Source organism: Sinocyclocheilus grahami, unplaced genomic scaffold (assembly GCF_001515645.1).
Source record: "Sinocyclocheilus grahami isolate Dianchi unplaced genomic scaffold, SAMN03320097.WGS_v1.1 scaffold790.1, whole genome shotgun sequence".
NCBI lineage: Eukaryota > Metazoa > Chordata > Actinopteri > Cypriniformes > Cyprinidae > Sinocyclocheilus > Sinocyclocheilus grahami.
Window position 1 is genome coordinate 144,470 of NW_015505969.1, and position 5,456 is coordinate 149,925.

Consider the following 5,456-nt stretch of genomic DNA (forward strand, 5'->3'; position numbering starts at 1 on the left):
TGTGTGTGTGTCTATATATATATATATATATATATAGACACACACACATACATACATACACACAGTATATACAGTATTAGGGGTTGAACGACTTCTGATTTTTGAAAGTCGAGTCGAAGTTGACTAGTCGCTGATGATGTCATTATAGGGCTGGACAATAATTCAATATCAATATGTATCGCGATATAATTATTTTCAATAACGGTGATATGATTTTTAAACACATTTCCGATATTTCGATATACATTACCCAATATTTCCCATACATTGATTTATTTGTGGCTTTCGACTTCGTTGAATAAACATGAGCACTGCACTTCTGCGGGTGTTTTATATGAATGCATCTCTGAAGGGAATGGACTGTCTTCAGAAAACTTTCGATGGCGTTTTCATTTTATCTGATAAAGAAGCATTCATTACTCTTCATTGATTACAGCCATTACTGGAGAAGCCGCTAGTCCTACCACTCTCAAAACGCCTCCTGCTGGCAGACAAGCTGTTTGCATTTTCAATAAGCCCATCTCCAGCAATGTTGTTGTTGTTGCTCTTTTTTTTCTGCAGCAACTCAGTTGCTTTTCATGCTCTTTACACTGGCTAAAGCACATTTGTTTCAATCTATAAGAATAATCAGCCAACACTGCCAGTTAAAAGTTTTTGAACAGTAAGCTTCTTTTATTTTTTTACGAATTCTCTTCTGCTCACCAAGCCTGCATTTATTTGATCTAAAGTACAGCAAAAACAGTAACATTTTGAAATATTTTTACTATTTAAAATAACTGTTTTCTATTTGAATATATTTTAAAATATTTTTAAGCTAATTCCGCGTTATACAATAAATTCCGTTTTTATGACTGAATTCTGCGATTCTGTCCATGTTTTCTGCATCGCGGAAGTCATAGGGCCCTACTAATGTAGCAAAGGAATATGATAAGCTCATTGTGAGAGTAAAAGATGGGGACATTGTTGTTTATTTACTTAGCATTGAGTCTCTCCATTTAGGTGACAGCGTAGCGTTAAATCACCATTCAACAGACTCAAGCCACCACCGCATTGCCGTCTGTTGGACTGCAGAAAGATACTAACTTTTCAATCTGCTACGTTACTGACAGTACTGACAAACTGTGCTGACACAGTGTCTGCGCCGCAACAGGACGCGACAAAGAGACCATTGAAATTCATTTGAACTTTGTGTCAGCACGTCATAAATAGAACGAGGCATCAGTTTACTGCATCCAGTGTAGACAACATCACTGATTATAATGGTTTCTATTCTGCACGGCGCGTCAAAATACAATAGAATTCTATTGTATTTTGTCACGCCGCGTGATGTGATGTGACCGATGTGATAAGCATGAGTTCTGGGCCGCTGCCGGTATAAACACCAGCATTGACTGAGTGGCCGTAACACAGGCTTTAACGCGCCGCAGACGCATGCCGTGAAGCGCAGATCAGCTCTAGTCTCTAACGTCACTGAATCTGCTGTTAAAAATAAACCATCCATTCATCATATCATCATGCAAAACTAAGAATTAGAATCATTGTAATATGACGATCAAATATAGGTGCAGGTGGGTGGCGGGCGGATGATTTGAAGCAGCGGACTCGGGTGAAGTTTGAGCTCATCCGCGCATCTCTACACTACACTGACCTAGGTCGCCAGTAGCAAACAATGGAGTGCGCTCTGCTGGACAATCTAAGTAATTACACCATTCAGAAGCATTTAATCTGCGTTATATGTTCTGTAAAACAAACAAAAAAAAATGTATATATCGGCGCATATTCGCCGATACGATATATCTGCGATAGGCTCATATTGGCCAATAATATCGGCAAAATAATATATCAGTTGGCCTCTAATAGTAATTATTAAGAAAAGAAGTGGACGAAAAGATGCAACGTTGCAGGTGATTTTGCTTTGGAACCTTCAGAAATCTTTAACTCGATTTTTCTCAATTTACTTTGCTGACTTTATCGACTTAAAACAGGTGTAGCTCAGTCATTTTTCATCCGATTCCCACAAGTCATACATCATTTTGAAGGTGTTGTAATAGAGAATGAAAATAACTTTTTTTTAATTGCTCATTGTGACTCATTTTGCCAGCACAGAGCAAATATATGTATACACACCGATTAGGCATAACATTATGACCACCTTCCTAATATTGTGTTGGTCCCCCTTTTGCTGCCAAAACAGCACTGACCCATAGAGGCATGGACTCTACTAGACCCCTGAAGGTGTGCTGTGGTATTTGCCACCAAGATGTTAGCAGCAGATCCTTTAAGTCCTGTAAGTTGCGAGGTGGGGCCTCCATGGATTGGACTTGTTTGTTCAGCACATCCCAGATGCTCGATTGGATTGAGATCTGGGGAATTTGGAGGCCAAGTCAACACCTCAAACTTGTTGTTGTGCTCCTCAACCATTCCTGAACCATTTTTGCTTTGCGGCAGGGCGCATTATCCTGCTGAAAGAGGCCACAGCCAACAGGGGATACCGTTTCCATGAAAGGGTGTACATGGTCTACAACAATGCTTAGGTAGGTGGTACATGTCAAAGTAACATCCACATGGATGGCAGGACCCAAGTTTTCCAAGAAGAACATTGCCCAAAGCATCACACTGCCTCCGCCGGCTTGCCTTTTTTCCATAGTGCATCCTGGTACCATGTGTTCCCCAGGTAAGCGACGCACCCCACCATCCATGTGACGTAAAAGAAAACTTGATTCATCAGACCACCTCAAGGCCACCTTCTTCCATTGCTCAGTGGTCCAGTTCTGATGCTCACGTGCCCACTGTAGGCGCTTTCGGCAGTGGACAGGGGTCAGCATGGGCACCCTGACTGTTCTGTGGCTATGCAGCCCCATACGCAACAAACTGCGGTGCAATATGTATTCTGACACCTTTCCATCAGAACCAGCATTAACTTCTTGAGCAATTTGAGCTACAGTAGCACTTCTGTTGGCTCGGACCACATGGGCCAGCCTTCGCTCCCCACATGAATCAATGAACCTTGGCCGCCTGTTCACCACTGTTTCTTCCTTGGGCCACTTTTGACAGATTCGGACCACTGCAGACCGGGAACACCCCACAAGAGCTGCAGTTTTGGAGATGCTCTGACCCAGTCATCTAGCCATCACAATTTGGCCCTTGTCAAACTCACTCAAATCTTTACACTTGCCCATTTTTATCCTGTTTCTAACAAATCAACTTTGAGGACAAAATGTTCACTTGCTGCCTAATACATCCCACCCAATAACAGGTGCCGTGATAAAGAGATAAACTTTGAGGACAAAATGTTCACTTGCTGCCTAATACATCCCACCCAATAACAGGTGCCGTGATAGAGATAATCAGTGTTATTCACTTCACCTGTCAGTGGTCATAATGTTCTGTGTGTGTATATATATATATATATATATAAATGTTTTTTTAAGTCACCTTTGCCTCACCAAGGCTGAATTTTGATCAAAAATACTTGTTTATAAATAATAATCTAAAAACAAATTGCTTTCTATTTTTATATATTTTAAAATGTAATTTATTCCTGTGATGCAAAGATGAATTTTCAGCATCATTACTCCAGTCTGTATGCTGATTTGATGTAAACTGTTACACTGCTTAATATTTTTGTAATATTGTCAAACTAAGTTTCTCGTACTTGCACTTTAACGGACAAATACACCTTGTCAATTTGAACAATAAAGCGATTTTAGCGCATTCAAGCGCAAGACGACGCAAACAACAACACCATTCAGTGTTCTGTGTCCACGGCGCACACATATAGAGCCGTGTCTCAGGCAACGAGAAAGTCCTGTATGGCGTTTCTTTCCGCGTCTTCTTGCGCTTGAACAGACAAATACATACACTATATTTGTTGTAAAGTTTTTGTCCCCTAAGCTGCACCCTCAAAGCAGTGCCACACCACTCTTAGCCTGTTCAGTTCCGTTAGCCCCAAGCTCCACCCACCCAATCTAAAGTCAATTAGAGCTATCTTACAGACTTTATTAGCTGCACCTGTGTCCACAACTTATGCCTTTTTGTTGCATGTGGTTGTACTGTGCAGAGGACTGAGTTTTTACTCCTTCCATTCTGTTTTTCCTGTGTGTGCGTAATTAACCATATAAGTGCCTTTGTGTGATGCTAAATATTATTTTGTATGACTTAAGTTTGGCCTAATTTGTGTTTATTTTCATGCTTGCTCTAGTTTCTGTTTAGGCATGTGCTTTCGTTATTTAATGTGCAGTTGGTGGAACATTGTAGTTGCCTTGTACCTTATTTAGCACTGTTTATTGGTAAACTAAAATCCTGTATATTTGTTCCTCTTCATAGAAACCACACGCACATCTATTGACTAGACAGGACCTGTTCTTACCGACAGCCCCACTGGCTTCAAGCTAGCTACATAAACATCTGCCACCTCCTTAGCATGGTTCCTCCTTTTCAATATTAGACCCATAAATTGTGTTTAAAGTGACCGTGCATAATTTACCAACTGCTGTCGGTGTCCCTAATGTTAATTAAGCTTTACAATGATTAATCTAAAATGTAATTTAAAAAATAACATATAAAAATAAAATATATAAAAATATAAAGCATCTTTAATTTGTATCATTGTTCTATTTACAGTATTTATTTGTGCTGTTGCTTGTAATTCATGTACAGGTGCATCTCAATAAATTAGAATGTCGTGGAAAAGTTGTTTATTTCAGTAATTCAGCTCAAATTGTGAAACTTGTGTATTAAATTAATTCAGTGCACACATACTGAAGTAGTTTAAGTCTTTGGTTCTTTTAATTGTGATGATTTTGGCTCACATTTAACAAAAACCCACCAATTCACTATCTCAACAAATTAGAATATGGTGACATGCCAATCAGCTAATCAACTCAAAACACCTGCAAAGGTTTCCTGAGCCTTCAAAATGGTCTCTCAGTTTGGTTCACTAGGCTACACAATCATGGGGAAGACTGCTGATCTGACAGTTGTCCAGAAGACAATCATTGACACCCTTCACAAGGAGGGTAAACCACAAACATTCATTGCCAAAGAAGCTGGCTGTTCACAGAGTGCTGTATCCAAGCATGTTAACAGAAAGTTGAGTGGAAGGAAAAAGTGTGGAAGAAAAAGATGCACAACCAACCAAGAGAACCGCAGCCTTATGAGGATTGTCAAGCAAAATCGATTCAAGAATTTGAGTGAACTTCACAAGGAATGGACTGAGGCTGGGGTCAAGGCATCAAGAGCCACCACACACAGACGTGTCAAGGAATTTGGCTACAGTTGTCATATTCCTCTTGTTAAGCCACTCCTGAACCACAAACAACGTCAGAGGCGTCTTACCTGGGCTAAGGAGAAGAAGAACTGGACTGTCGCCCAGTGGTTCAAAGTCCTCTTTTCAGATGAGAGCAAGTTTTGTATTTCATTTGGAAACCAAGGCCCTAGAGTCTGGAGGAAGGGTG

General features: G+C 40.3%; 1 protein-coding gene across 2 annotated transcripts in view; it reads right to left on the reverse strand.

Moving 5' to 3' along the window:
- LOC107561747 (calmodulin) overlaps positions 1–5,456 on the reverse strand; it is a 38,766-nt gene that overhangs the window by 857 nt on the left and 32,453 nt on the right. The window lies entirely within an intron of this gene.